The following is a 9049-nucleotide window of genomic DNA, read 5'->3' on the forward strand; positions in this document are numbered from 1 at the left end:
AAATTCGTAGAAAAGTCGTCAAATAGCAAATGTGGACTTTTTTGAATCCTTGTGAAATTCTCTATGCAGTAGATCTATATTATTGCATGTTTTAGTTTAAAGTTTTAACGGTAAAAATAGATTTGTGCAGTTCGGTTTTAATTGCTTGTTATATTTGTCTTTTTCATAACCGCTGTATTATTGCTCAAATAAATGTGAAAATATTGTGACATGCTTTAAATATAATATTTGATGTCTGGTATAAGTTTCATGAATTTAGGAATGACAGATTAAGAGGTATAAAATAACAAATACCCTGTGTTGCTTTGCTCCTATTCTGAGTAGATCTACATGTTTGTATTGTTTGGCTCAGTTAGGTTGTGAATCATGCCTGGATAAAAATATATGAGTTGTAGTACTTTTCATAAGATTTACATCAAGCTAAATAGCATAATTTTTAGTCGAGCATATGTTGAGTTATAATAGTTTAAAGTATTGTTTCAGTTTCTATCTAAACCCAGACAGGGATGCATTGTTTGTTATGTAATACCTTGTTAGTTTAAGATTTAGCTCTAGATGTTTATAACAAAGTTGTTCACAATTTAGTAAGCTTTCTAGAAAGTACATAACCATAATTTATGGGCATATGAAACTCAAGTTATGGCTGTTTAATATGGCATGACAGATTCTGTCCATGTTTTGAACAGAGATGTCTTCATGGGGATTGATAAATAGTTTATAATTATAAATAAAAATGTAAAAATATAAAATGTTGTTCCACTACCATTCTGTGATATTGTTGTATCATGTTGATATATATTATGGTCATGTGTTTGAAGAAAATGTGAGTTTTAGATTTATCTTGCTCTCACATGGTTAATTGCAATAGCAATTTGTCTTTTTCATAGAGACCGCTATGGTTGTTAAAATACAATGAAATTTGTATAGTAGCCTATTTATAGTATGTAGAGGCTACTGTAATTTTGGTGGAATTTACTGTGCACTTTTGGTATATGTTCTTTAATTCACCTTATTATCCAAATAAATTAAGAAATGCATTAAATAAATTTATTTGGTAATGACCACTATGTTTTATGGTGTTCTTTAGATATGTGCAAACTGTTGGTAACAATGGTTTTGCTCAGATGCATGTTTGAAACATAAGTTAATAATTAATTGTTTGCAATTGTTGTTTCTGGATAGTTTCCGGAACTGTTTGATTTACAATATATAAATGATGTTTTCTAGGAATCTTGTTTATAGCAAAGCAATGGAATTCCTACTAGAGCCAAAATACGTATGTCTGAAACAACCCTTGTGTGCAACTTGCATATGTATTGAGTTTGGTCAAATCATGTAGATCATAGTGAGAGTTATTGTCATAATCCTAAGATCAAGATCACACACACCACATTTTTTGCCACTCCTACACTAGGAGCATGCAACAGCCCATTCCATCCCACAAAATATAGATGCTCCATATGCTCAATAGTGTAGAATCTCTCTCTCTCTAAGAGTTAGTTATAGATGAGACACAAAAGCAGAGGCTATATAAAAAATGCTAGCCTTGTCTCATAGAAACAAAAAAATAGAGAGAGCATAGTCAATAAAGGAGCTGTCTAGTTATCATTCACATATCACACACACTTGCACATTTTGATCTCGGACTATGACACTCCTCTCCTTAGATCCTTGCTTTGACTTTACAAAAAATGCAATGCATGATATGCTACCTTGTTTTTCCCTATCAAGCTCCACATAAGCCTGATAGATGTAGGATGTAGCAAGAAGGGCTGACAGTTATGCCATGGTAAGGTTGCTTTACAAACTGAGGGATTTGAGAGTGATAAATGAGGAGTCAGAATAAACTATGTGCTTTCTTTTGAACTAACATGAAAACTCTAAGTACCAAGAATATAAGTTTTGGAGCTGATTTTGTCTTAGGATTGTTCCTCTTATCAACTTCTCAAGGAAATCTGCTAGACACTTACCACATAACCCATTTGCATGAGCTATGTCTTGAATGCAACTATATGCACTATGATCTTTAACTTGTCTCTAACCTTTACTCGAGGATGAGTAAAGACTCAAGTGTGGGGGATCTTGTTGACGGTATTTTTACTATGATTTTCGACCACTAAAACCGTCAACAATGGTTAACTTTTGGGTATAACACCAAGCAACTAAGTAGTGACATAGGTACAATTCACTTGGTTCCACATGTACATGTCATTATTTGGATGCAGGTGCAAACAACCACTAATCAAGCCTGATCAAGCTCAAATGAAGCAAAGATGATCAAGAACCAAAACCACCGCATATCAACAAAAGATTGAAGACGACAAGTGGGGACAACATGTGGAGCAAGGTGGTGGGCCAACCCCCCCCCACAAGGGTAGTTCAGCCGACCTACCTTTGGTGGGGTCCCACTTGGACCACACTCCTAGAAGCTTGGTGGGGCCCAAATGGAAGCAATAGGTCGGTCGGCCAACCCTAACATTTGGACCCCCCAAGGTCGGTTTGCCTCCACCGACCTTCGACATGCCAAACATGTGTGAAAATACCTCCACCCTTGATCTATGGCAGTGGGAAGGTCGGTTCGATCCAATGGTGGAGAAGAAGGAGCACGCGGATTGCTGAAGTGGCACTGGAGTAGCCCCTACTCCATCTCTCCTCTATAAATACCCCCTTAGAGAGACAAGTTAAGCATGATGTATCTTAGGAAGAGCTACTCTTAGCTAAGTGTGAGAATAGAGGGAAGAGAGTGAGGAGTTCCCCGAGGAGGAGTCCCGGCTTGTTGGGAATCTTCTTCTAGGAGTGCCTCCACAGATGCTTGTCATTAACACCATTTTTAGGTATGAGGCGAGATGGTTAAGGAGAACTGATCGGTAATGGGGAAGTTGCTATGCCAGATCGACAGAAGGGTGCCGAGGGCCGATTTGAATGATGCCGATGATGGGATGATAGTTGGTGGAGGGATTCTGCTAGCCTAGAGTTGGAGATGATATTTATTGATTGTCTCCGATGAGACTTATGGTTGCCGATGCCGATAAGACGGGAGCCGATGAAGACTTGAAACCAAAGCCGATGAAGACTTGAAGCAGGAACCGATGAGGGCTTTATTGTAATTAAGAGGAACATAGGAATAGATAATTATTATTTCTTTTTCCATAATTGGCTATATATGCCTTATATGTAAGAGTCTTGTTTACTCTAGTTGTGTAACATCCCCGATGTTACGGTTACTAAAAACGGATCATGTCATCATAGGCATTGCAAAGCATATTTGTTAAGCACATTAGTATGCATCAACTTAAAACCAGTTTACTTTGATTGCTTGAGCTTAGGGAGGTAGAGTGTGCTTATGTGGTGTGTTGATGCTTGTGTGGTTGCTAAAACCCTAGGGTGGAAGTTTTCCGAAAAGCTAAGGGGGGAAACCCTGATTTCTGGGCCCTAGAATTGCCCCTTTTTGTGCAATTCAAAAATTAAGCAAAATTTGAGGTTGAGTTCAAAAGCAAAGTTGTAGATCTTGTCAAGATATACAACTTTGGTGTTTTGAGTTTTTGAAGTTTCAATGTAAAATTCAAAGTAATTTTGAAAATACAGATTTCCAGAAAGTGTCCCCTTTTCCAACTTAAACCCCCAATTCAAAATCCATTTGGAATTTTGAAAAGTAGTCAACATGAAAGTTGTAGAGCACAAACAGTTGAGCAACTTTCATGTTGGGAGTTTTTCAAGTTGTTTAGGAAAAACAAAAGTAATTTTTGAAATCCTGATTTGCCCCCCATTTCAAAAATTTGAATTTCCTTTGAATTGAGTTTGACTTTCAAACTGTCTGGCAAAATTAACCTTTTTCCATTGAGAATCAGCTTGGGACACCTAAATATGTTTTGTAGCTTATAAAATTGTGCACAACTTTGGTTTTGGTTGAATTTTGTGCTCAGTTCAGTTTTTGGGCGATTTTTGCAAAACTCCAAATTGGGTGGATAGGCGCTGCTATAGTGTTTGGCAGGGGGGGTGCTCTGCCGCCGGGCAGAGCCGCCTCCGCGCGCGACGCCACGCAGCTGGCCACGCAGCTGCTTGCTGCTGTGCTTCGCGCGGTCGGCCTCATCCACACCCACTGTTCCGCCGCATGGATAAAGCCTCGGACGGCCGGAGTTTTCTTTTCCTTTCTTTGAACCTCACCACCGGCCACCACCACCCGCCGCCAAAATTCGTCTTCTCCGTTGCCTTTCCACATGATTTGAGCACCCCAGCGACTCCGCCTTGAGCCCCGCCACCGATTGCGCCCCCAAACACACGCTCTACCCTACCGTAGCTCCAACCCGAGCCGTTTCCCTCCACAACTCCGGCCGAGCGCCGCCGCGAGCACGCCACCGTGGCCAGCACCACTCCGGCCCTCTCCACCGCTGCTTTTTGCTCGGCTGAAGTCGTGGTGAGCTTCTAATGCTTTTGCGCTACTCCTTGTGCGCTCTACTCGCCTGTGGTGGCCAGCGTGTGCTCGGCCGCGGCGGCCATCCGCCATGAGCGTGGACAGGGAGGGTAGGGGGGAGTAGAGGTGATCTCGTGTGTCCTAGGAGCTGCGCGGGAAGCTGGAGATGCTAACCCACCCCGCCGCGCAGGCCGGGAGCTCGCCGACAGCATGCTGGAGCTCGCCGGAGCTGCGGCACGAGGTTGAAGACGGAACTGACGGGCGGGACCCGCCCGTCAGTGTCCATGTGAGGGGAGGGGGGCATCGCGCGCGATCCGCTCGGGCTGAGCACTCGGGCCGGCGTGGGCCGAAGCCAAGCGGGCCGCGCAGTAGCGTGGCTTTTCCTTTTTCTTTTTTATTGCAAATGCTTGATTTTTTGGAAATTGTGTAGAAAATTGTGTGCTAATCCAAAAATGATGAGAATTTTTGTATAGACTTCCTGAAATAAGTAGTACCCAAGAAAAATAATAGGCTCTGTTTCCTGGTGGTTTGCATGGGTATAAAAATTGGCCCTTTTAATTAGCAAATAAAATTTTAATGATTTTTAATAATTTATTGGTATGTCCAAAAATCACCAAATTTTGTGAACAGCCTCTGAATATTATTCCCTGGCTCCACACAAAATTTGGTGGCATTTGGATAATGTTTGATTAAAATATTAGTAAACCCTTATTTAGCACTTAAATAGTAATTCCAAAATAATTAGATAGTGATTAATTTAGATCCTCATAATTAGGGTTGAGTGATTTTGGGATTGTGTGATGGCCTAAGGTCATTAACCCTAATGACCTTTGGCATTTAATTATTATTTAGCCTTAATGCTTAATTACTGTCATTAGTAGTTAATTAAGAATTAATTAAGGGAATTAGGATTAATAATTAACTAATTTAAGATAATTATGCATTAAATAAAGTCTTAGTTTACAGATGCAACCTCTTAGGCAAAAACATTAAGATATTAAACAATCTTACTTATTGATTATTCTGTATTGCATCAAGAAGGCAAGTTGTACTCGATTTGGTCCTTCTTGCATATTTGTCATACGCATATCATGAGCATTCATCATTTTGCGTATAGTGTCCGTGACCGAAGGAGCGCCCGTTGAACCGAACCCCGAGGTCGGTGCTCCGTTCGAAGAAGTAGGATCCGAGACTTGGGAAGTCTCCGAGGGTCCCTCTCTGCCCTGCAACCAAGGCAAGCCCCGGATGCATTAACCCTCCTTGAATGTTTTAAATCTTTTATCACTTATGAATTGAAAATGCTGCATTAGGTAGTGAGAATTGGGTGAACCTATTTGCTGCATTTACTACCTTGATACCTATTATCCTGTCCTTGACACCTGTTTGTTTTAAAACTGCGTAGTAATGCTTAGCCCTGCTACTAGGTAGGTTTTTAAATAAGAAAGTTTGAAGGGTTGTTGTGGAATACATTTATGATCAATGATGTTTTAATTTGAGACCGGTCGGTGGACTTGCTTTAAGAATGGAGTCATAAAGTAGTGTCTCCAACTGTGTCGGTTAAGGACCGGTCCGTTGATGGCCTGCTGGGTTGAGAATTTATAGTACTAGCCACTTGCCCTCGGTAAGCCCGGTCTTGTGATCCCTCGACGCGAACAGCTACTCGCGCACTGGGAGTGGAAAGATGGCGGGAGTAACGTGTGCCCACCTTACGGATCTGAGATGACCGGAAAACATCTAGATCGGCTGTAGGATGGTGGGGTACTGTGCTCTCGGGTGCCGCGAACCTGGTCAAATTTGGGGAGAGCTAGATTTGGGTTGACATATGCAAGATTTGATTCTACATATGTTGGGTGGTTAGGAACTCCAGCTGGATTGCTAAGCGATTCGAATCGTCGTTGCTCCCCGATTGGGAGACTCAATTCCTTCGACCCTCATCGTAGTTAAATATGCAACTAATTGGTAAAATGAGAAAGGAAGAAATGTCTCATGAGGTTCGGATCCCAATTCCCGGACTCATAGCGACATGAAGCTATGGCCATCGATAAACAATACTTTATGATAGGACTAGGAACTCACGGATTCGTCTGTGGGGAACAACTAGTTAAACTATCCTCGAACTCCTCGGCCTCTGCGAGGGAGGAATTCGCGGGTAAAACTTGAAAATAAGGATGCACTCTTAGTAAGCTTTTTAGCAAAACACTTTGACTCCTTGATCCGCCACCCCTTGTCTACCCTAAGCCTGCATCCCTAAGTTCTCCTCTTTTCCCACCGGGTAAGTCTTGTTGAGTACTACCGTACTCAGGGTTTCAATACCCCCGTTGCAGGTGAAGCTCAGGAACCGACATGTTTCGGACCCTGTTGGGTGACCGTCGTCGAGGTTGACGACGAAGAAGAGTGAGCGTGACCCATGGGCAGGGTCTGTAAATTTGTGATGTCTGTACTAAAGTTTAAGTTGCTCCGCTGGACCAGGTTTGTAATAACACTCTACTATTTGGAAGAACTCCTTTTGTAATAAATGAATGGCGAGTTAGCAGACGATGGGGAACCCGATCCAGGCCTCAGTGATGAAGAGGAGTCCGACCCCGATGACAACAACCCAGGGGGTAATCAGGATGATGGCAATGACGACCCGGGCTACAGCTGTGGCCACACCGATTAGTTCGGTGAAACCGAGGGCAACGTCGTTGTAGGGGTCCTAGCTTGCCGTAGTGGGGATCGGGTTTGTAATATAAGTTTTCTTTTGGTTTGAGAAGTTGTATTTGTTTGTTCCTGGTGTGTTGAACTAATGTTTAATAAATGAATGGAAGAATGTAAGATATGTTCTGTGTTATGAATTTCACGTGGTAACAGGTATCTACGATTCTTGTAACAGATGTCGATGCGTACTCGCGGATCTGATGGAGCTGGGACATCTCAGGGAGGGGATGATATCCCCAACCCTCCACCTGCTCCACCTTCTTTGGCTGACTCCATTGCTGTTCTGTTAAGTGCCACTACTGACAACGCTCGCTTGCTGCGCGAGCTAGCACAGCGTCAACAACACCCCGCCCCAAACTTCAGGGCGCCGCGCAACGGGGACGAAGAGGCTCGGTATGTGGACTTTACCGAGACCAGGCCCCCGGTGTTCACTAAGGCCGATGAGCCTTTAGAAGTGGATGACTGGCTCCGAACCATGGAGCATAAGTTCAGCTTGATTCAGTGTTCAGAAACTCAGAAGCCCCTGTTCGCAGCTCAGCAACTTCGGGGAGCTGCAGGTGCCTGGTGGGAGAACTTCTTAGCTATCCAAGCTCCCGGACACCAGGTCACCTGGATCGAGTTTAAGGACGCATTCCGCGCCCATTACATTCCGGAAGGGCTCATGGCCATGAAGGCCGAAGAGTTTCTCGCCTTGCAGCAAGGCGATAAAAGTGTTATGGAATACGTGGCAAGGTTTAATCATCTCTCTCAATATGCCACGGACCATGTGAACACAGACAGAAAGAAGAAAGCCTGCTTCATGCGTGGTCTAAATACTAAACTTCAGACCATGATGACCACTTGCCAAAATGCTACCTTCTATGAGGCGGTAAATATTGCTATCGCCTCAGAGGAAAAGAATAGGAAGCATAAAGAAGCCAAGAAGAAGGCTGCTTCTTCATCCTTCTCTGGTCGCGGCCAAAAGCGCCAGAGAATCGTTTATCATCCGCAGGGCCACGGACGCTTCCAAGCGCCGCCACCTTATCGTGGTCCTTTCTCCCCTCCACAGTATAGACCAGGGCAGCAGGTATACTCTCGACCTACTGCCATCGCTTTCGCACCACGCCAGCCGAACGCCCCAGGTGTTCGCCCCACTGCCCCGCCCAGCCACAATTACCCTTGCTTCAATTGTGGTAAACCTGGGCATTTTTCTAAAGAGTGCCCGTTTCCCCGCCAAACCAACCCTACCTTCCGAAAGCCACCTATGGGCCAACCCCAGCCGAGTCAGTTCAGGACTGGGGCTCAAAAAGGGCAACAGGTACAGAAAGGTAGACCGGTGAAGAAGATGGGACAAGTCTTCCATACGGAAGTCGAGACGATTCCAGAGGGTGAACCAGTAATGATGGGTACGTTTCCTGTCGCGAAACATCCTGCTTTAATGCTCTTCGATTCCGGTGCATCTCATACATTCATCAATCGCACCTTTGTGTTAAAGCATGGCATACCCATTGGGGAACACAAGATCATTTTTATATACAGTCGCCAGGAGGACGGCTGATGTCCAAAGAAATGGTTCACCAAGTACCCATCGAATTTGGTGGGCATAATTTTCCCACTAGCATGATTGTTCTTAAGGACCAAGAGATTGATGTCATCTTAGGCATGAACTAGATGGCACAACGAGGGGTTGTGCTAGACACTTTGCATCGAACCATTAAAATCCCATTGCCCAATGAGAATTCTTATTTGCTAATTCAATTAGTTACTCCCAAGCGGACAATTAGGCAAGTTCATGCCGCTAATGTGTCTGAAGTCAAAGATATCCCAGTAGTTCGAGATTTTCCGGATGTATTTCCTGAAGACTTACCAGGTCTGCCTCCGGACCGGGATGTACAATTCATTATAGAATTGAAACCAGGGACAACCCCAATATCTCGAAGGGCCTACAGAATGGCACTGAAA

Source organism: Sorghum bicolor, chromosome 8 (assembly GCF_000003195.3).
Source record: "Sorghum bicolor cultivar BTx623 chromosome 8, Sorghum_bicolor_NCBIv3, whole genome shotgun sequence".
Classification (NCBI taxonomy): Eukaryota; Viridiplantae; Streptophyta; class Magnoliopsida; order Poales; family Poaceae; genus Sorghum; species Sorghum bicolor.